The sequence below is a fragment of the Aethalodelphis obliquidens genome, unplaced genomic scaffold, assembly GCF_003676395.1.
Source record: "Aethalodelphis obliquidens isolate GAN/ISIS:26980383/991018 unplaced genomic scaffold, ASM367639v1 scaffold10, whole genome shotgun sequence".
NCBI classification, from domain to species: Eukaryota; Metazoa; Chordata; class Mammalia; order Artiodactyla; family Delphinidae; genus Aethalodelphis; species Aethalodelphis obliquidens.
In genome coordinates, this window is record NW_020837954.1 from 29,452,586 (window position 1) to 29,476,742 (window position 24,157).

The 24,157-nt window shown below is 38.7% G+C and overlaps 1 protein-coding gene across 24 annotated transcripts in view; it reads left to right on the plus strand.

Moving 5' to 3' along the window:
- FBXO34 (F-box protein 34) overlaps window positions 1–24,157 on the plus strand; it is an 86,166-nt gene that overhangs the window by 30,198 nt on the left and 31,811 nt on the right. For 5 of the 24 annotated variants that reach the window (XR_003433658.1, XR_003433659.1, XM_027111315.1 and 2 more), the window contains one exon: window positions 20,615–20,702. The exons of the other annotated variants lie outside the window; for them this stretch is intronic. The gene's annotated coding sequence lies outside the window, so the exon portion shown is untranslated. The remainder of the gene's footprint in view (window positions 1–20,614; window positions 20,703–24,157) is intronic. 24 annotated transcript variants of the gene reach the window in all.

The window sequence follows — 24,157 nt, forward strand, 5'->3', positions numbered from 1 at the left end:
GAATAGTAAACGGGCTAATAGTTGTCAGCTTGTGGAGGGATTCTGAGGCAAGTAAATCTTGCCACCACTGTTTGCTCTTAGTGTTCCTTAATTTAAGCAGGTAGTTTTATGTTCCTGTTCTAGAACAACTCTGAAAACAATATATTGGATCAGAGTGGAGTGTAAGAAATAGTCAAGGACATTGTGCATTCATTGACTGGAGTAGAAGGTACCCACATGGCCTACATTATTCTCATACAATAGAACAACCTAGTTAAAACAGATAAAAAATATTTTAATACGTATTAATTTCTAGAGTTCTTTAAGACCCTCCCCCTCTTTTAAGCACAAGCTGTTCATTCTTCTAGATAAAATTTATGTGCTGTCATCATTACAGGAATTGCTCCAGCTGTTGAAAAATAATTATACTAGAGTGAGCACTTGTTTTGGTTTGCTTTGAACAAAGTAGACAACACCTATCTGCATGATTATAGTATCAACTGGGTATTGTGCTGAGTGATCTAATCCTCACCACAACGCTGAAATATCAGAAGTAGTGACTTGCCAAGGCCATAGAACTAAGAAATGGTTATTCTTAGAGTAGAATCCAGGCTTTACTAGAAGTGAGGTGAAATTTTTAAGTAATTTACTGTATCTAAGGCTATGATATCATAATTTACTAACTTTTACCAGGTTTTACAAATTAGAATTTGATAGCTGGGACAACACCCCCCTGTGCCCCCCAACATGGAGATAAACTAGGATGGGAGTCTCTAGTTTCATAGGCATTAGCCTGTGGGGAGCTGTTGGGAAGGGAAGAATTTGAATCCCCTTTCTATTTCTGTAGTTGTAAAGTTTCTGGAACTTTTGGAGCCATGGGAACATGTTTTGTTTTTCCTTATCCCCTTAATTTCCTTCTCCCTCATCTTTCCACTCCCACTCCCCAATAAAAATAAACATATTTGTGAAAGAGGGCTAAGGGTATTGTGAATCCAGCAGGTTCAGACAAGTGTTGTAAGTGTGAAGGGCAGGAAGCCATGTTTGCTAGGACCAAGTTACTGCCTGAGAAGAAGTGTGTCCTTAGAGAAGAAAAAGCCTGGGTACAAGGGTAGTAAAGAGGGAGACAATTTCAGTTCCTCTTGAAGACTGTCATTCACGTGGATCCTATAGGGCTAACGTAAAGAGGAGTTGTCTCACTAGACTGAGGGAAGGCCCTCGTTGTTCTGTGTCCAAGTGGATCAGAGGTATTTTCTTTCTGAACTATAGTGAGTGGTCTGTTGAGCACATAGGAGCTGAGTGTGGAGTCTTAAGTAATAGTCAAGCACATTGTACATTCATTGACTGGAGTAGAAGGTACCCACAGTGGCCTGGGTTGTTCTGATACAATAGAATAGACAGAAGAGAACAACAAAAATGAAACAATTCTCAGTTCTTTAAATTTTAGCAGTTTGTTTTGAGATCCATTTATAATAGTAAATCAATTTATAGGTGAGTTGAATCAACAAGTTTTTGCTTGGTTGCTGTTGCAACTCTAATGGTTCCTTTCCCTACTGGGAATCCAGGTGGACATTTTTAGAGAGGGAGAGGAATTCCTCAGGTCCACACTGGGTGTGGCAGAGTGGAATTGGAAGCTCACTTCCAGATGCTTCCTCAGACAAAACTTGTTCCCTTTGGGAGGCTGCTGGGTGATGCCCACTATTCGGAACAACTAACAGTCCTGAGAACCCATAGCAGCACGTAGTAGGTGCTGAGTCGACAGACTTTGTTAATTGAATAAATGATTCTATTGGGACACAAAAAGCAAGCCTTGAGGTTGGGAAGGGATCCTCAGTCTTGTCTTCAAACAGGAGGTCTTGCTCCTTTTTGGTGTGGGTGGGTGAAATGGGGCTTGGGAAGGGAAGAGGTGCATCATGAATTCTTTTGTAAACAGAGGACAGCGGGGTGTTGGGAAGAGGATGTGAGCAGGCACATCTCAGAAATTGAACACAGAGAACTCAGTGGCTGGACCCTCACCTCTGCTCTCTCCGTATCACACTGTCTCCCACCCAGGACACAGGGCAAACAGCTCACCCAGGTGGACTCTGGAGAAAAGTACTTGATTATGTCACCTGGCATAAGTGTTCCACCTGGCATTGGTGATCTGCTGAAAAACATTTGAGATGTATCTCATATACCCCTATGAACTTGGGACTATGAATGTACCAGGGTCTAATACTACGATGGTATTAAATAAATAAACTTCCTCATTTTGCATTTAGGTTTTTCAAACTTCAAGTTTGAAAAGCATGCTGTTAGTCCTTTGGCAAAGCTCTCTGAAGTTGAACAATCTTTGCTCATGGAATGACTTCCCTACCACTGGAGAGGTTCAGGCTGTGTGATCTCTTAGGGGATGGGTTATAAAAATATATTGGTACAGCTGAAACTTACATAATAATTGTACATCAACTATACCTCAATTAAAAAAACCACTAGGGGCTTCCCTGGTGGCGCAGTGGTTGAGAGTCCGCCTGCCGGTTCAGGGGATGCGGGTTTGTGCCCCGGTCCGGGAGGATCCTACGTGCCGCGAAGCGGCTGGGCCCGTGAGCCATGGCCGCTGGGCCTGCGGGTCCGGAGCCTGTGCTCCATGACGGGAGAGGCCACAACAGTGAGAGGCCTGCGTACCGCAAAAAAAAAAAAATTAAAAATTAAAAAAAAAAAAATAACAAAAAAACCCCACTAAAGCTGTATGAAAGGCTGTGTTTTAAAAAGGCACCCCAAATAATCACATCCTAATATTAAAGCTGACTGTGCAAAAAGTAAATTAAAACAAATAATAAAAGGGACTAATGTTTTCTCCACTGATTGAACCCAACAGTTCTTTTTAAATAAATCATTTATTTATTTATTTATTTATGGCTGTGTTGGGTCTTCGTTGCTGTGCGCGGGCTTTCTCACTGCACCACCAGGGAAGCCCCCAAAAGTTCTTAAGAATGAGGCTGACATTAAAATCTCAAACGGGAAAAAAAAGAAAAAAAAATATATATACATATATATATATATAATATTGAAAATAGGTAACCTTTAGATTATATACACATTTTGTTCATTTATAAAATGTAAAAATTAGGGCTTCCCTGGTGGCGCAGTAGTTGAGAGTCTGCCTGCCGATGCAGGGGACACGGGTTCGTGCCCCGGTCCGGGAGGATCCCACATGCCGCGGAGCGGCTGGGCCTGTGAGCCATGGCCCCTGAGCCTGCGCGTCTGGAGCCTGTGCTCCGCAACAGAGAGGGCACAACAGTGAGAGGCCCGCGTACCGCAAAAAAAAAAGGAAAAATTAAAGATTTTCCCAAATCTAGAAAAATAAAACTGGGGAAAAGCCTTTAAATTTCTTTTCTCATTCCTCACCCATGTTAGGTTTTCATGATTCTAATCAATACCTGTGTTTCCCTCCTATTTGGAAATATGGTTACTTCGTACATAGAGTTTTTATTAAAAAAGGGGGTTCAAACCTCCTCTGCTTCCACCATCCAAATGTAAATAAAGCTTATTTCCATTGATTCCATTTCAGTTAACAACTTTAAGTCCCTTTCCACTTACCAGGCAGTGAATTGTTTTTGAAAAGGATGGTTTTTTAGTGTGTTTATATACTCCGGTGGTATTTGCATACACATTTTATTTTTAAAATATATAGCTTAATTCTAATTCATTTGTAACACAGATGTACTACTGATTTGTTCAGCTAAAGCAAACAACAGTCAAAGAAAAACAACCCTTATCCTTTATTCCAGTCGAAATTTTTGGTAGCTTTTATTCTTTGGTTTTCTGTCATATTCCAGGCTATTTGTGAGCTCTCCTGTTATTGCTAAAGTTATAAGAAACTGGCTCTCTTGGGTGAAAGTGGCAGAATTTTGCAGCCTTAAATGAACTTACTGACTTACCATTTGCCCATTCCTGCACATCTTTTCAAGAAAAAGTAGATTTGCTAACATCATTGGACAAGGGGCACAAACAAAACATTATACTTTGGAAGATAGCGGCTGTGTTAAATCTTCGTCATTCTCTTTTGAAAATACTCAAAATACAAAGTAACACCAAAGAGGAGCTTTGATATCACTGTGGAGTTGAATGTCTCATTTGCAAACACTTTTAAGTAACCTTGTATTGTATATAATGGGCTTCTCCTATTAGCTTGTTTGAATATATTGGTGTCTCTTTTTTTCCCCGTTTATGGGGAAAATAAGTGTCTGTGTGAATGGCTCTATGAACAATAGACTTCTCTCACTGTTTTGTGTTGCCTCTTATCCATGGGCCAAATTTTAACTAGAAATCTATGATTCAAGTGATATAATTAACAACTTTTACTCTTCCCTTTATAAATCAACTATAAGGATCTATATACCAAAGGATATTTGAAAAAAGTAGGAATATGAATTTGAACCCAAGTTTTTAAAGTTTACCTTAGAGGGGCTTATAAACATTTTTTCATTTGTTTGATTTTTTGTTAATGAAACAGCTTAAACAAATGTTGATTCTGATCAGAAACTTAAGAAGAGACTTCAGAAGAGCTGAAATTTAAAGTGTTTACAAAGATAGCTCCCTTTTCCTGAGTGCTCACAAGTATTTTTTGCTAGGCACTTTACATGCATGTGTGTTAAGGACATAGAACAGGATTATTGTTGTCATATTATTACTAGACCCACGAGTGAGGTTTTTTTTTTAAGCTCTTTGGGAAGTTCTAATATGCTGCTAAGGTGAGAATGATTGCTCTAGGAAGATTCACAGATTTCTGGCTTGGGCCTCTGGGTGGATAGTTGTGCTTTTTGAAGAGATAATATGGAAAGAAAGAGGCTTAGTTTGTAAATATGTGGTTGGGTTGGCAGTTGGAAATAGGATCTGAAGCCCAGAGGCAAAGTCAGTTCTAAAGATGAGGTGTGGGAGAATTATTGGCAGCTAGATGGTACTCAAAGTTAGGGGATTAGGTGAAACTGCCTTGGGAGAGCTTGCATGTAGAAGAGAAGACCCAGAATTCTGGGGAACCTTGAGATGTTTTGAGTGGGTGGAAGGAGAGGAACCAGAGAACAAGTGTTCAAAAAAGAAGTAGCAACAAGGGAGTGAGTGATATTTTGGAAGCCAAGGGAGAAGATAGGATCAAGTTATAGGGGACAGACTTGCGTAGCACATGGTAGGTGCTCCATACATTTTTGTTGCAAGTAGAATTGAATTAGTTTTAAGGAGTCATAAGTTTCCACTGGATTATCAGTTAGGAGGCTGCTGGTGACCTTGGTAAAAATAATTTAATTGGAGTAGTATTTCTCCTACCTTACTGTGGCCTCTTCTTGGTCTCTTTTGTAAGTTTCCTATCCTAACTATCAGAGTTTTGTAGGGCTTTGCTGTAGGTCATTGATTCTCCCAACTGTGGTTCCCCAGACTTGCCACATCAACATAAACTTGTTAGAAATGAAAATTCTCAGGTCCCACCCAGACCTACTGAGTCAGAAGCTCTGGGGATGGGATCCAGCCATCTGTGTTTTAACAAGCCCACCAGGTGATTGTGATGCTTATGAAACTTGAAAACCAATGTTTTAAGACCTTTTCTCTGTCTGTGCTTTCTCCTTAGGTATTTAATCTATTATCATGGCTTGAGTTACCATGCTGTATGCCCAAACTTCCAAATTTATCTCCTTGGTCCAGTTCTTCTGAGGACCAGGTCCACAGATCCAGCTGCATGTTAATTCATTTTGACTTTGATATCTCATAGTCATAGGGACTATCGTCCACACAGATGTTCACACTAGAAACCTAAGCTTGATCTACTTTCTTACACAAATACTAACAAGTTCTAACGACATTCTACTTTACTGGTTTATACACATAAATGAAATAGTGATAATATTAATAATATAATGAATAAATGCCTCCTAAGTTGTGTGAAACACGTCTTTCAGGAAGTCCTAATTCTCAGAGCTGCTAATAAGTGATCAACCTGTCTTGCTGAGTGTGATTCCAGAGTTTAAAGGTTAAAAGTGTTATAAAACCTGGTCTCTAAACCCAAGTTGAGTACTTCACCTAGTGCTCAACCAAAGAAACTTGTGTATAAATTTATAATATATCTGCTTACTGTATAGGATTGAATATATAAAACTAGGTCAGTTGTAATTAATTGATAGGCAATTTCCAGGAAAGGGTGGGTTTTGAAGTGTTAGAGTGTGGGGGGCTTTGGGGCCAGAATGCTTTGGTTCAAGTCATGATAGTACCACTTGCTGTGACCTTGGGCAAGTTACTTTCCTCCACTATGCTGCAGTTTCCTTATCTGTAAAATGAGGATAGTAACTGTCCATACCTCAAAGAGTTGTTAGGATTAAATATAATAAATAAGGGTTTGGAGTAAGAAGTGCCTGGCACATAGGTAAAGGTTCAGTAAATGCAAGCTACATTATTACTATCTCTTCCACTTATTCACTGTACTCCAGCCATTCTTAAATTCTCTTAGCTACTAGCAGCCATTCAGACGTGCCATGCATGCACTTTTATGTTTTAAAACGCTTATGCATCCAGGTCTTCACTGAACTCTCCTGATTCTCCAGATTAGGTTAGGATTCCTTTTATATGTTTCCTTAATACCCTGTTTTTTAAAAGTAACAGCTTTATTGAAACATAATTCACATACCACACAATTAACCCATATAGAGTGTACAGTTCAGTGCTATTCACAGAGTTGTGTAATCATCACCAAAATCAATTTTAGAACATTTGATTCAAGTCATGAGAGTACTACCTGCTATCATGAAGGTACCAAAAAAAATCCCTGTACTCATTAGCAGTCACACGCATTTCCCCCATCCCTCCAGCTACTAGCAACCACTAAATCTACTTTCTGTCTCTCTAGATTTGCTTATTCTGGACATTTCGTATAAATGGAATCATACATTATGTGGTCTTTTGTGTCTGGCTTCTTTCACTTAATGTAATGTTTTCAAGGTTCATCCATGTAGCACATATCAGTACTTCATTCCTTTTTATGGCTGAATAGTATTTCACTACATGAATATACACTATTTATTCATCAATTGATGGACATTTAGGTTGTTTCTAGTTTTTGGCTATTATGAATAATGCTGTTATGAACATCCATGTACAAGTTTTGTGTAGATAACATGTTTTCATTTCTCTAGAGTACATAACTAAGGGTGGAATTGCTGAATCATGTGGTAACTCTCTCTGTTTAGTCTTTTGAAGAACTGCCAAACTGTTCTCCATGGCTGCTGTATATTTTACATTTCCAACCCGAGTGTATGACAGTTCCAGCTTCTCCATATTCTTGCCAACAATTATTATCTCTTTTTGATTCTAGCCATCCTTAAGTGGATGTGAAGTGGTTTCGATTTGCATTTCCCGGATGACTAATGATGTTGAGCATCTTTTCATATGTTTATTGCCATTAGTATATCTTCTTTGGAGAATGTCCTTTCCTCATTTTAAATTGAGTTATCTCTTTGTATTATTATTTCTTTGTATTATTTGTATTTCTTTGTATTTTATTGAGTTACAAGAATTCATTATATTCTAGGTACAAATCCTTTATCAGACATATTATTTGCTGCAAGTATTTTCTCCCATTCTGGGAGGTTCTGTTTTTTACTTTCTTGATAGTTAAAATTAAAAGTTCTAAATTTTGGCAGAGTCTATTTTTTCTTCTGTTGCTTATACTTTTGGTGTCATATCTAAGAAACCATTGCCTAATCCAAGGTCATGAACACTTAGAAGTTTTATAGTTTTAGCTCTTATTTGTTTTATAACTCTTTTTCTGTCTTCCCTGTTAGAATGTCAGCACCACAGGAGGGCTTGGATGATGCTTATCTAATTTATTTGTTGTTTGGAGCTCGTTTAAGTCTTGGAAAATACTAAGTGTTCAATAATGATTGTTAGTTGTTTTGGAAAGGCAGACTTTAAGGAGCTATTATCAAAATGTATTTAAACACCCTAACTTGAAACACTTTTCTATTTTTTCTTTGAAAGCTAGGAACTGAAATATTGTATTTTGTTGGTGTTGCCAGGAGTTGTATTTATACTGCCGAGGGTTTAGGAGACTTAAACTAAGTGTGTTTATTATGATTGCCTTCCTTAGTTCTCAGAACTTGTCTCTCTTTAGGTTACAAAATTGGGCTTTGTATCTGTACAAAATTGGGCAAATTGCATTTGCTTTTAGCCTTGGAGAGTTTTGTTTATTACTCTGGTCTCCATCAGTGATTCTAGAATAAACCAATGAGCAAGTCCCATGTTTCTAAACTTCTCTGTTTCCTTGTGATAAACAAAACTTTCATGCCACTTTCCAGGAGTCTGATAAACACCCGCAGTAGGTGTTGAAAGACAGATTCTCTTTACTGATTATTTCTACTAGGAAAGAGAATTTTGTAGGGGTTTGCTACCACAGATTGTTACTCCCTCCTGTCATACTAGATATGGGGTTAGGGTAGCATCTGAAATGAGGGCTTTGGCATATATTAAATTCAACTGTTGTGACTTTCTTTTGAGGTTAATGTATACTTTGTCATTATAAAACTGAATGCTTAATCTTTTTATATATATATTTAATTTATCTATTTATTTTGGCTGCATTGGGTCTTTGTTGCTGTGCGCAGGCTTTCTCTAGTTGCGGTGAGCAGGGGCTACTCTTCGTTGTGGTGCGCGGGCTTCTCATTGCCGGTAGCTTCTCTTGTTGCGGAGCACGGGTTCTAGGCACACGGGCTTGAGTAGCTGTGGCACGTGGGCTCAGTAGTTGTGGCACACTGGCCTTAGAGCACAGGCTCAGTAGTTGTGGTGCACGGGCTTAGTTGCTCCGCGGCATGTGGAGCATCTTCCTGGACCAGGGCTTGAACCTGTGTCCCCTGCATCGGCAGGCGGATTCTTAACCACTGCACCACCAGGGAAGCCCCTGCATACTTATTCTTTTGAGGAGGGAGAACTGACACTTTGATAATGAGTGATTTTATACCTTAGACTATAAAATCCGTTTTTAGTTTCTGTTTTTTAGTGTATTGGTGTTACAAAGTAACTTTAAAATGAAAAGTATCTTGAACTGGTGCATTAACCAGATGTAGGTATATTGCTAGACATTGGACAGAATCCTGGAGGAATATTCTTAGGATTAAGCTAAATCGTGGATGGAAATACCGTCTCATCTACCTTTTTTTTTTTTTTTAATGTGGGTTTAAGAAGGTCTCGGTAGTGGGTGTTTTTAAAAAATGTGTATGTGTTTGTATGCATTAAACAAATTTAGGATTTTACATCAGAAAATAAATCAAGCTATTTGATACCTTCTAAGGATGCACAAAAGAAAGAATAGTATTTGGATTTATTGCTTAGTTACAGTGACATGTCTGCTGGTAAAGTGATGAAATTGTTTAATGAGTTAGTATGTCTCAATTCTAATAAAATTGGCTATAGGTTTATGTTTATGCTTGTGATTTTAGTTTTTACTATGGTAACCTCTGTTCTACCAGTTAAAAATTTAAAAAGACTTTCCAGAATTGAGTGCTGTACTTTTTATATTGGGAATCGCAGATCATCTCTAATTCTTGAGACACCAGCCCTGAGTTGTCTTAATACCATCACTGTCTTTCTCATCCATGAAAAAATCTTTCAGAATATATAAGTTTGGGTATTAATTAGACATAATTTCAAGTCATTTTGGGAGGTGGGGCTGGAATCTTTCAATGAATTCTCCTGTATTTCAATTTCCTTATACTCTCCCACCACTTTATTTTACTGTGAACTTGAATAATTTTATGTTTTCATATGATTTTTCTTTGATCCATAGCAGTCAGTTTTATTGGAAAACAAAAGCACAAAGCAAAATACCCTAAACTGAAGCTTCCACAAATGTCAAGCGATTAGCGGAGTTCCTGTACTTCAAAGTAGTGAGGGTGAGGTGAGGGTTTGATTGAAATGAATGATTTATTAGTTTTCTATGTTCTGTTCAATTAAGCTGTTTTTTCTTTTGACCTTTAAGTAGGTTCCAAATACATAAAACAGAGTGAATTCATTTATATTTTCTAATTTTGCTTTAAAAATAATTTATTATTTATAATAAATAATTCTGAAAAGATTTACAGCATTATACTTGCTTTGGGCAGTTTTTTGGAATGCCATTTGGAGACATGAGATGTACCTCTCTTTTGCTTTTTGCAGTGCTTTGGGTAAGTGCTAAACTTCTTGCATCGTTCTCACCGAATTTACAGGATAAGTTTAAAAGTATGGCCTCAGTCTTAACGATAAATGATTGTGCCTAAAGTCACTGTAAATAACAAATAATTTAGGTAGCCAACCTTTATTTATTTATTTGGTTGCACCAGGTCTTATTTGTGGCAGGCAGGCTCCTTAGTTGCGGCAGGTGGCCTCCTTAGCTGCAGCATGTGGGCTCCTTAGTTGCAGCTCCAGGGCTCCTTTAGTTGTGGCTCGCCAGCTCCTTAGTTGTGGCATGTGAACTCGTAGTTGTGGCATGCATGTGGGATCTAGTTCCCTGACCAAGGATTGAACCCAGGCCCCCTGAATTGGGAGTGCACAGTCTTATCCACTGCACTGCCATGGAAGTCCCAGTGGCCAACCTTTTTTTTTCTTTTTTAAAAATTTTTATTTATTTTCTTTTTTGGCCGTGTCGGGCAGCATGCAGGATATAGTTTCCCGACTAGGGATCGAACCCATGCCCCTTGCAGTGGAAGCAGAGTCTTAACCACTGGACCACCAGGGAAGTCCCCAACCTATTTTTTAAAAAGTATTTATTTATTTAGCTGTGCCAGGTCTTAGTTGAAGCACACGGGATCTTTGTTGTGGCATGTGGGATCATTTACTTGCGGCATGCGGGATCTAGTTCCCTGACCAGGGATCGAACCTGGGCCCCCTGCGTTGGGAGCGTGGAGTCTTAACCACTGGACCACCAGGGAAGTACCATCCCAACCTATTTTTATTGTAATCTTTTTTCTAGGTTTGGAGCTCTGTGTGAGGCTGGTTTTCAAAATACACATTTTAAAAAGATTTGTTAAAAATACGGGTTTTATCTACCTTGTGATTTTTGGCAGAAATTTTCATAAATGGTTCCTATTCTTAGAGCAAAATAGGGCAGTAGATATTGAACCTACTGAGGAGCTGCCCAAGAAGAGAGAGCTTAAACCCTGTGGGGTCTTTTAAAAACAGTGTGTCTGGGCTTCCCTGGTGGCGCAGTGGTTGAGAGTCTGCCTGCTGATGCAGGGGACACGGGTTCGTGCCCCGGTCCAGGAAGATCCCACATGCCGCGGAGCGGCTGGGCCCGTGAGCCATGGACTCTGAGCCTGCGCGTCTGGAGCCTGTGCTCTGCAGCGGGAGAGGTCGTGACAGTGAGAGGCCCGCATACCGCAAAAAAAAAAAAAAACAAAAAACAAACAAAAAAAATAACAGTGTGTCTGAGAAGATACTCCCCTTTCAGTTTAGTTTGAGCAGTAGCTCTCTCGTACTAGCTATTAACCTAAAATAGAAGTTCTAATTAATGCATTAGAATTGTATCTGAACATAATATTTCATAAATATGGGTCTTAAAAGCAACCTGAACGTAATATTTCATAAATATAGGTCTTAAAAGCAACCTATTAAAATTGTTGTATAAAAGTTTTCACTGAATTTTATCCCTCATATTTTTTCCATTTTACTACTAATAGTACTATGTTTGTATATAAGGCTATGTTGATGTAATTATGGTCATATCATTGTTTAAGCTCTTTTTTGTCCCTTTTCTGATTTTTGCCTTGAAGCCAGTTAACAGAGCATCAACTATTGTAATTAATTTAGATTGAATACATTGCTTAAAATATTGACATGCCACAATGACAGATAAAGTGCTGCATTTTAAACCTGTGTAGTCTAGTCGTACAGAGTAGCTCACTGTTTTATCAGATAAATTTTACATTCTAGCTGAAAGGCCTACTTAAATATATTTGCATGTATATAATACATAGTCCTCTTCCCAATCATTTAAAAAACAATTAGCTTATTCTGTGCTTGAAAGTAAGCCATGAAGTTATGTGATTACCAAATTTTCAAAAACAATTGCTTAATGTTTTGAACTTCATTATGGTTAGGAAAACGGAGTCAGGAAAACCAGTGGGAGAATAATTTGTTTCCTGAGGAATAGAGCAGTAGAATAGCCACAACAAACCAAGCATTAGGTTTTATGTTACTTATTGCCTTCATTCAGTTTCCATTTTCATTAAATGTTTGTGAAACACCTGGTTTTCTCTAGTTGCAGTGCCTATGTTTAAAGCTTTCTACTATAGTTGTTTCTACATAGTATCCTTTTTATATGATGTCAAATCTAGTATCCCGTGCATATATTTTAAGTTTACAGATTATACAAGGAAATAATAAGCATCTTTGTGCTTAAAAAAAGGCCATATTTACATCTTAGTAAATGGAACCTTTCTCGACTAGTGCTTTTCAAATGGTAAAAATTTTTATTGTGTAAAGGAGGAAGGGAACTTAAGCATCGGCATTATGATCATTTTTTCCCATATCCTATTAGCTAATTCCAAGATTGTTTAATATGGTATCCACCCATTTCATTTGGCTGCAACCTTTGCTCTTATGAAAGTAAGACTGATTGTTCTGAATTGCTCTGTATATGTGCTTTGGCACAGCATGAAGGTACCCTTAATAACATTGCCATTGTCTTTAAAACAGCTTGCAGCTATGACTACAAATAAAAGGGTGTGACAGGAGGGCATGACAGATAATGGTTCTTTTTTCCGCCCCTAGTGTTTAACAAATCTGCTTTGGACTGTGAGCCTTTTGTGTTTCCAGGACTACCTACTGTATTTTCTGTATATTGTTCCTAGTCAACTAAAATGTTTGCATATAACTTTGACATGTCTACAGTCGACCACTTTGAATTCTTTTTGTGGAGGCAAGCAAAACAAAATGTGTGGGAAGAAGTTGAGTAGCCTTGCCTCTATTGGCATTTTATTCCCCCACTTGCATACTTAAATATGTACTTAAATTATTTTGTGTGACTGTTGTCTTCCAAATGTTTGTTTGCTTTTGTCTGGTTTAGAAATTTGGGAATGGCCTTTGGTTTTAATTCCCTTCCTTTTTCAAAGCACAGTAACACTATCTTTACTGTGTAATTTCTTTTTAAACATGGAAAAAAATTGCTGGCTATTTGATTGGCTTTCTTTTAGATTGCTGAGAGATTCTGCACTGACCATGAATTGAGGATATTATTTGTGTCATACTTTATTCTATTTTAAATAATTTTATCAAGTGACATTGAAACAAGAGGGAAGGGGGCAGGGCACAACCTTTAAAAGAATGACACAGCCATAGTACTTGGCGAAAACTTGTGAGAACCGACTAGGTCCAAGATGGCAGAAGGTTCGACTTCCAGTAGACCTTGAGCCTCATTATACACTCATTGTAATACATTAGCATGCTAAATGACACACCCACCAGCACCATGACAGTTCTGAGGCTAACCATAAAAGGCCGAAAAGTGGGCAGTGGCCCAATTCCTGGAAATCTCTGCCCCATCGCCAAAATAATTGGAATAATCCTCCCACTCATTAGCCTATGAAATTATCCAGCCCATAAAAACTAACCACACCATATGTGAAAGCTTCTTGCCTCTTGACTTTCAAGATGGCCCACACTCTGTCTGTAGACTGTGTTTCTCTCTAAATAATTCCACTTCTTACCTATTACTTCTTTTCCAAATTCTTTTGCGATGAAGCAAGAACCTCAAATTCACTAGGAACAATATGGGGGAAAAAGTAAATATCCATAATGCATAAATCAGAAAAGCTTCCTTACTGCTTTATGAGGTTATCTGAATCCTATATTCCTCACTGACCCTTTTAAGAGAAAGGGATTGACGTTTAATTATGGCAGTCTCATATGGTTGTTAGCATTTACTCCTATTTTGCTGATTGAAAAACGGAGGATCAGATAAAACAAGCAGTTTGCATAGAATTACAGGCACATAGCTTGTAAGAGTCTGACTCCAAAGCCAATACTTTTAGTTCTAAACATATTTTCTACTTGAAGTTGAAACAGGTGGGAAGGGAGCAGGGCCTTTGAAAGAATGACATAGCCCGAGGACATGACATGAACTGATTAGAACCAAAAGGGGCCAAGATGGCGGACAAGTCGACTTACACTAGACCTTGAGCCTCAGTATATGTTCACTGTAACATGTCAGCAAGCTAAATGACACACCCACAGGCGCCAAGACAGTTCCAAGGCCAATAAGGATCAAAAAGTGGGCAGTGGCTGAATTCCTGGAAATCCCCGCCCTTTCCCGAAATAGCTAGAATACTCCTCCCACTCATTAGCCTATGAAATTACCTATCCCTATAAAAACTGACAAACCCATACCCTCGTGCCTTTCTCACCTGAGATGGAGTGTGTTTCTCCCAAGGCCACTCTTGCCTTCTGAGATGGCCCACACTCTGTCTGTGGAGTGTGTTTCTCTCTAACTAAATCCACTTCTTACCTATAACTTTGTCTCTCACTGAATTATTTCTATGATGAGACATCAAGAACCTGAGCTTCACCAGGCCCTGAAACCAGGTGTGTGATCTCAGTTGGAAGACTGTGGGTTTTGGCTGGGTTTGAGTCCCGGCCGCATGGGTTCAAGTCCCAGTCTGGGTTTTGGCTGGGTTTGAGTCCCAATCTGAGGTGCACGGTTTCAAAGTGGCTTATTTCTAGGATCAGTTTGTCTTTTGGCAAATCCACTTGATAGCATAAAATATTTAATGTTGTAAATAAATCACAATTTGATGATATTTAAGGTGTACTAAGGAACAAGAATAACTTGCCTTTGATTTCTCATGGAATTAATTGATAATTATTAGCCTTACCTTTAAAGGTACTGCTATAGTATTTTAACATGGATTTTAAAATTTGGTTTTCACATTAAGATTCTTCCAAAGTTGGATTATTACCTTTATTTTACAGATGATGAAACTGAGATGCAAGTTTGAAGTAAGTGCTAAGTATGTCTAGATGTGAGATTCAGGTTTTCAGAAGAAAACAGTGGTTTACTTTAAATAGAACTCGGTGATTTGGAACGAAGATACTTCAGGCAAGCAGTGTCATCAATTCCTCCTTAGTTCCCTTATCTTTTAAATGAAGAGGTTGAACCAAGTGATCTCTAAATGCCTCTTGTGCGACACGTGGGATCTTAGTTCCCTGACCAGGGATCCAACCTGCACTCCCTGCATTGGAAGGGCAGAGTCTTAACCGCCAGGGAAGTCCCTAAATGCCTCTTTAAATGCTCCAGGATGAGCATACTTTAAAAGCCTCAGCGATCCATGAGCATGAATGAGAAAAATGTTAGATTCTTGTTTTCACTAATCTCTAACTGAAATGTACCAATTGCTTCAAACCACAGCAAGTCAGCAGTCCCTGTGACTTTGTCATCAATTGACAGATATTTTTATATTACATTGTAGTTGTTATAGATACCTTGAAAATATTATTTATGTTGGTCATAATTTGGAAATTATGGTAGTTAATAGACTTGTCATTAGAGCTCACTATTTTATATATTAAACAAGAAGTGTATTGAATACTATATGAGTTTTAAATATTTTGATAACCATATAATCGGTTTTCTCAGTGTATGTATTTTTGCTTTAAAAAATAATTCCAGAGTCTATAATGTTTGCATACTGCCAAAGAAGTTTGTAGCACAAAAAAGGTTATATACCCCTGAGCTACACGTTCTCCGCTGTGACTACAAAATGGCCCATGTTGATTCTGGTCGATGTGAAATAACTTTTGGACATTGCTTCTTCAGGGGGCTGTGTGTGGATGGGGGAATCATCTCTGCATTGCTCTCTCACGTTTCCAGAATGAATGGACTATGATTATGTAACTTTCCATGAATATTGAGCAAGCTAGATAGACGCAAAATGGTGATGATAGAAATACATGATCTTCTCTGTTTTGGATATCTTTTTTTGCAAGAATTAAGTTTCTAAATAGTTGTTCCATTTGAGGGATACAGGAAAAGACCTTTTATTTTAGGTTATCTGCTGTTGATTGTCCAAGCCAGGAGGACTAGCTTGCCAAAAACAAGTTACCCGCACAACACATGTACTGCACAAAATATTTCTGAAACAGATGATCAGTTGGAAGGCTGTATCACCTTAAAAACATTCGGGCATTTGCTGCTGAGTTTCACCTTTTTGTGTTGAGTGTGTGTGGTGATTTTTTTTTTTTTCCATTTTTCTTTTGTGCTTGCTTGACTCTTAGTAATTTATGTATTAATTGGTTATGAGGAAGGAAATAGTAAATTCTTCATATTAGTAAGAATTAGGATTATACACAAAACTCAATAGCTTAATTGGAACACAAAGACTGCTAGAGTTCTGTCCTGTGGTGAGTCCATTATTCCATTTGTAATAAGTTTATCTTTAGATTGGGTAGGGTGGGATTTGCATTCCCGAAGTTACAAAGAGTTTCCAGATTCTTATCAGTCAGTATTAGGAGAGATTGTTTTCAATGGTGATAATGAGGCTATTCCCAGGAGGAGACTTAGTCACTGGCAGAATTGTCAGAACCCTGAAATAGTTTGGGAAAACTTAGAATGGAAAAAGCAATCGTTTCAAAAAACAAAATGTGACAAAAAAAGCTGCTTTTGGGGGGAGGGTTAGATGGGGATGGATGGAGGTGGCCAGAAACCAGATGAAGGCTGAGAGCTATCTAGAAGCTGGAAGAGATGAGTATTATTTCCCTAAAGCACTCTAGTGTGAACATGAAGTTTTGAGTGTCCTGAGATTAAGCTGGTTAACAGCCACTAATCTGGAAGTATGTTCTTTGTGTATATTGGCAAGGTTTAATTTCACTTTGACAAAAAAAGAAATTCTTCTGGTAGCAGCTTGTTTTTGTTGCAAGTTTGAGAAAAATTTAAGGCTTTTTTTTTTAATGTCAGAGGCATATTTTATTGGCATTAGGTGTACGTATGTAAGGAGTGTTCATGATCCTACAGGCCACATGACCTAGGCTAGGGTTCACTAATTAATAATGAAGACAAAACAGTCTTTGCCATGATTAGGCAGAATGAAGATGAGAAATGTAGTCCATGCCTTCGGGTATGTCTGACCCACCTCAATTTTAAGTGCAAAAGGGATCTTTTTTAGATTAGGATTTCTTCATGGCTACCTGCCTGCCAACATAACAAGCTGTAAAACCTTGTTTAGTTTTCCTTAAATCCAGAAATGATTCTATAGCAAATCCAAACAAATCCAATCACTCTTAAAGGAATAAGTGAAAACATGTGTAGCTGCTTGAGCTGGACCACATCTGTCTACAGATAGGCTTAGTCCTCTGTGCTAAGCAAATTCCTCCTTGAATATCCTGTGCTGACCATGACCACCATCATCGTTCAATCTGGAGGTGCACAGATGATGTGACAGCATTTACTTATCTGAACTGTGTTTTGTAAACTGACTATAATAACTTTACTAGCTAGATAAGAGTCAACCTGACAGCTATATAAGGAAAGAATAAAAACAAATACCAGATGCTATCCAGTTGTGTTTAAATAAGGTATCCTGAAATTTATATGTACTGAAAACTTTTAATTTAGTGTCTGGAATAATAAAGATGTGAAAGAAATTGAATTTGTTGCCCTTAAAGGCACACTCTAGAGTTTGTTGTGTTTATTATTTGAATTTCTCACAGGGTTAAATGGAAAGTCTTTTTTATAGTGTTTTGAAAGAATGTAGGCTTGCAGAGGGAAACCCATTGTGAGATAGGGAGTCATTTGGTGTGGACTGCTGTGGTAACTCCTGGGAGGTAAGCTACCACCATTTCCCAAGCTGCACCAGGTTGGGTATCATATGATACAGGAATATCCCTAAATAATAGTTGGAGTATCTGTAAGATGATTATTAACTTTTTACTGGGCAAGTAGTAAATGTTGTAGAAAAATTGGAAATACCACAAATGAAAGGAGAAAAATTTCTTGTTGGGAAATCTTGTAAACTGAAAAAGGAATCATGAACTAAATCAAACTGAACTTCTGCTAGCTTTTCTCATGTTTTTATTTTGTATTTTTTTCTATCAAAGTGTTAAATATGCATAGTTTAAAGAGTCAGTAGCTCTGTAAGACTTGTTTTGAAAAGTAACAGTTCTCCCACTTCATCCCTCACTTCTCCCTCTCTAGAGGCAAACACTTTAATTTCTTATAGCTGATTCTTACCTCTTTGTTCTTGCAGGGGAGTAAAAATTCTTCCTACTCTACTCCTAGGTTCTCTAGCTAGCGCCCTGTAAATGGACTGACAAGAGACGTACTAACAAAGGAGAAGCATACACATTTATTTAATATATGTTTTATGTAACATGGGAGTCTTCATGAGGAAATGCAGACGTGAAGAAGTGGTTTAGCTTGAGCATTTTTATATTGGGTTTGAAAGAGTAGAAAGTCTTGGAAGAACGTGATAGGACAAAATAACATGAGCTAAAGTTAGTAAACTGGGGAAACAAGGCCAGTTACTTTGAATTTCTCTCCTTGTCCTTCCAGCTTCAGAAATGAGGATCCTCCCTTCCTCCAGGTATAGGGAGGACATCTCTCACATGAGGGTCTTAGGATCTGCTTCAGGGTAGAAGAGAAGATCAGAGAGTCCTTCCTGCACCTGTCCTTTCTCAGATTTCTTCAGCTTAAAATATTCACTATGCCAAGGCACCATTATTTTGGGGTAGCAAGTTCTGAACCTTGTCATTCTTAATAGCATTCTTGTATTCTGATTTCTTGATTTCTCACCTTCAAGTATTATCTCTTGATTTCCCATTACGGCAGATGAGGATTTAGTTCTTTTTCCACATCCCCAGGTACCTTTTTTGTTTTCCTGTCTTGGTATAGATGTTCATAACTGCGTAGATCAGTATTCAGTGTTTACACTGAATACTGGAGGTGGTCCAGTGGTGGTCCAGTGGTCCAGTGGTTAAGACTCTGTGCTTGGTGGTCCAGTGGTTAAGACTCTGCACTTGGTGGTCCAGTGGTTAAGACTTTGCGTTCCCAATGCAGGGGGCTTGGGTTCGATCCCTGATCAGGGAACTAGATCCTGCATGCCGCAACTAAAGATCCCGCATGTGGCAATGAAGACCCCGTGTGCCACAACTAAGACCTGACACAGCTAAAAAAAAAAGTATACACACACACACACACACACACACACACACACACACACACCTTTAAAAAAAAAAAGTGAATGTGCTATTCACAGTTAAGCCATGTAGTAATCTGTGAACACTTTTACTTTTCTGTACAACGTTTGTTTTTCTCTGAAATTTATATTTTTCTTTGTTGCCTACTTTTATATTAACTCCTTTTATAGTTCAAATTGCAACTTGCTCAACTTTCCTTTCAGGATTCTGACACTTCAGGTGTTCCATTAACTTCCCATCTTCCTGAAGGTGTGATCACATCTGGACTGGTTGCCCACTGTTTTTATGCATACTTCTTATCCTGGGACTTCCCTTCACCAGCATCTTGGGGTTACTCTTTGCCTCTGTGTGTTGGATTTCTTGTTTTCCAGATCTCATATCTTCCTGTGTCTTACTTTGTCAGAATGTATTCTCCAGTAGCTGCCTGAGAAAGATTAATGGGAGTTTGATTTTTAATCACCTCTGAGACCTTGAATGACTGAATATGTCTTACTTTGTCCTTACTCTTAATTGTTTGTTTGGCTGGCTGTAGAATTCTAGCTTGCAGATCTTCAAGGCATGACTTCATGGTTTTCTAATTTCTTCCATGTTTACTGCATTGCTTTTGAAGCTGAAAGCCATTAAGTTTGTGATTATTTATATGATCAGTTCTTTCATTTCTGAGTGTTTAAAATTGCACAATAATATACCTTAGTGTGAGTTTGGTTCCCTCCATTGTGCTGAGCACTTGATGAACCCTTTCAATCTGGGAACTGTTTTGTTGATGACTTTCTCCCTTTTTTCCTTTTTATCCCCTCTTGAACTCTTATTATGCAGATGTTGGACCTCCTGGACTAATCTTCCAGAATTCTATGCTATTCTGTTGAGTTTTTCATTTCAGCTGTTACATTTTTAATTACCAAGAAAGCATGCTTGTGATCACTTTCTCTTTTTTGTCTTTTTTTTTTTTTTTAGCATACTCTTCTGGCTTCATGTTTGTAATATTTTATCTTATGTTTCTGAAAATATTAATGGTGTTTTTCTCCCCAGAATTTTCTTCTGCCTACATAATCTCTATCAGGACTAGCTATGTAATTTGTAGGGCTGAGTACGGAGTGAAAATGTGGGACTCCTTGTTTAACATTATTAAAGCATTCCAAGACAGCAAGAGCATAGCGTCAAACCTAACATGGAGCTCTTCCAAGTACAGGGTGCTATGTGACTGCCCAGGTCACGTGCCTGTGAAGCTGACCCTAGTCTCTCTCTCAGCTTTCTTTTTCTGTTTCCGTTTCTATTTTTCATACTAGAGATGTCTAACAACTCTTGGCTGTTTGCTAATATTTAAGAGTGGGATCCTAAGAAGCTGACTGTGAGCTCTGAACATGCAAGTAGGACTTATCAATTGTGTGCTTTGAGGTAGGATGATCTGTCTGGTCAAATTTAGTTTGGGAACTTTTCAGTATCTCTATATTTTTCCTTGTAGACTAATCACTGGTCAAATTCCCCAGAGACATCTCTTCTAATCTCCACTGCCTGGAAGTGAAGGCCTGGCTGTCAGCCTTTTGGGAAAGGTATTGATAGAGGGGAGGGAGCTGGGGTCAGTGACTAGTACTAGCACATCAGAGACAATTGTTAAATTTTCAGGAACTTTGCGAGTGAGTTGCTACATACTACAATTATTAAAGGTTATGCGGATTTATAATTAAATGATATATTAAAAATTAATAAGTACTAAAACCCCACCACTTTCTATGTATTGTATTACTTTTTTTTCTTTTATTGTGGATGTTCTTGAGAGTACGTCTGTCTATATGGTGGGAGTACCATGTAGTAATAGACATCGCTTCTGAACTCTGCATTCAGTGACATCATTTGGTAGCTTGAAGCAGCTATACTAGTAAACAGCAAACATTGCAAATAACTACACTTGTCCTCCCGCCCCCCCAAACCCCAGCCAGTTGTTAAACGTTTATTTACCAACACACTATGGACTGGAATCTAGTACATATGTTAACTTAAACTGCCTTCACTTTACCTGGTGATTCCTAGTCCATATAAATCTCTGTTTGTTTATAAACCTCCTTAGATTACCTTCAGTCTTGCAAGGGTGAGGGAAGGGCATTTGTCTGCCTGCCTGAGAGAGTGAAAAGGAATCTGAGAATTGCATTTCAGAAAGATTTTCTGTTAATTCTTCCCATTTATCCCTGCTGAGCCTTTTGGAGAAGTATTCCCGGAAGCTTACCTTAGGATTCGTTTTCTTGGGTCTTTGGGTCCTTTACCTTTTAATCATTCATTTTCCAGCTTTCAAAAATTTGTGGCTGTAATCTTCAGTTCTCTTCATCTCTGTGGGTTTATATCTTAAAAAAAAATTATCCCTTGGTGTTTGGGGAAGGATCAGTGAATAGCTATGTGTTTAGTCCACCATCCTTACCCAGAAGTCTCAGATCTAATTCTTGAAAAAAATAGGTAAATAGATTCAACAATTTAAGGGAGTTCTCAGTAGGCTTAGCCAGTCTCCTGTTGGTTTGCAAATCATATATAAATGCAGTCAGGAAAAAATTCTACTGATTCTAGAATACTTTTCATTTTCATAAAGGAAGAAGTTACCATCTGTAAGTAGATGTTGAACCAGATGACCTGCTGTTAGTTTTTGGTATGGATGTGTGGGGACATAAGGAAATACAGAGCAGTTTCAGGTCACATACTTTGGTATTACAGAGAATTGGAACCACAGTACCTAGTTGTCTCAGATTCTGTAGCCATTCCAGTTGCCCAAGTGGCTGGATCTGGCAACCTGGTCACCTCATCCACTCTGCAGCAGACATTTATTGCTCACTCATTTAGTGAGTCTTCCAATCTTGTGACTTGTCTCCATTCTTAACTTATTTTGCTCAAATTCAGTGTCCTGCTTTCCCCATTAGATTTGATGTGTTTGGGTTGGTTAGACTCTCATTACCCTTAATTTCACACCAGGCCACCTCATAGTCCATTAAGTTCTCCTTTGTCGATTGATTGATGGATGGATGGATGGATGGTTGCCTTAGGTCTTCATTGCTACCCACGGGCTTTCTCTCATTTTGGTGGCTTCTCTTGTTGCGGAGCACGGGCTCTAGGTGCGTGGGCTTCAGTAGTTGTGGCTCGCGGGCTCTAGAGTGCAGGCTCAGTAGTTGTGGCGCACGGGCTTAGTTGCTCCGCGGCATGTGGGATCTTCCCAGACCAGGGATCGAACTCGTGCCCCCTGCACTGGCAGGTGGATTCTTAACCACTGCGCCACCAGGGAAGTCCCCTTTGTCTATCTATTGATGGTTACCTTTTGGTTAAGTCTAGAATAGAAAAGTGTTAGGATACCAGTGTGGCAACTGAAGTGGAAGAAATTGCTTGTAATCTCTCAGGAGGGGGATGTGGGACTCTCAGGTACTTCTCCTGGATTCCTCTGTCGAGAAATGCATCTATTTACATATATTTTTAAGGCTCAGGACAGTTGTGGCTAAAAGGAACAAATATCTGACAGGATATAAAAGGAATAAATATTTGACACTGTGCATGTGAAATTATATTAGATGTCCAGGTGAACCTTCTTGTTCAAAGCTGTGAAAATGGTAATAATTTCTAAAGACCGAGGGTATAGCCATATCCACTTGTTAAATATTGCTACTAAAATGGCTTCTGGTAACTGCTGCTTATTGCCCCTTTTTTCAGTCTTCAGTTTTTTCTCCTTCCCTCACCATCTTTTGTGTTTTAATTAGAGAGTTTTTCCCCCTCTGTTTATGAGATACAGGTCAGGCACTTTGTATGTGCTAATGGCTGGGGCGGTTTTTTTTTGTTTGTTATTTGTTAGTTTTTGTTTTTTAAATCTGTTGTAATTTCTGGTGATCTCCTGCCTGGGAAGAAATGCTTCTTTTTCTCAAATGGCTCAGGGGGATTAGGCCAGGTTTTTTCCATATGATTATATGCTCTCTACAGAGAGTCTGAAAAGACTTTTTTTTCTGGGCTTTGAACTTTATTCTTTTTTTTAAAAATAAATTTATTTATTTATTCATTTATTTATCTGTTTTTTTGTCTGAGTTGGGTCTTTTTTGCTGCGCTAGGGCTTTCTCTAGTTGCGGCGAGCGGGAGCTACTTACTCTTAGTTGCGGTGCGCAGGCTTCTCATTGCGGTGGCTTCTCTTGACGCAGAGCACGGGCTCTAGACGCGTGGGCTTCAGTGGTTGTGGCTCACAGGCTCTAGAGCACAGGCTCAGTAGTTGGTGCACGGGCTTAGCTGCTCCACGGCATGTGGGATCTTCCCAGACCAGGGCTCGAACCCATGTCCCCTGCATTGGCAGGCAGATTCTTAACCACTGCGCCACCAGGGAAGCTCTGAACTTTATTCTTATTAAAAAATATTTCATGAGTACGACTGTTAAATCATTTTGAATAACATATTTAATTAACAAGGCATCTTATGTGAAAACAATAAAATACTATGAAATTGGGACTGTTTTGGGGTGTGCAGGTCCTAACTGTCATGCTTGCCATAATCTCTTCCTCAGAAACTGACCTCCATTTTCCTTGGCATTGCCCACAGCATGCATTTGAAATAGGAAATCTAAAAATGAGGGACCTTGTTGGTATGGTTTGGGGAGAATTGTGGTAGCATTATGGTACCTTTAATAAAAGCTCATTCAGGCGGTGGACTTTGTCTAGGTGATAGTGATTGCCTGCTTAACCAGCAGCGTCAGAGGAGCTCCTTTTCTCAGCCCTAGATGATAAAGCAGTTAGCCCTAACGTAGTGGTATAACGTGGAGCTGCTGCCACACTTCTCACATCTTTGAAATGCCCCTAAGCTAAGTGGTAGGGTGAATTGTTTGCCAAAGTTACCAGCAGGGTTTTTTTTATTCTTCCTGCCTCCCTTCACTTAGTGGACACTTTTAAAAAATGAGTTTTAAGATGAGAAAGTTTAAAAAATTTTTATGTATAGTCATGGTCTTTAACTTTTGCTAAAACTGGGTTGCTGTTGAAATAGCAGATGGGTGTGATAAAAATGG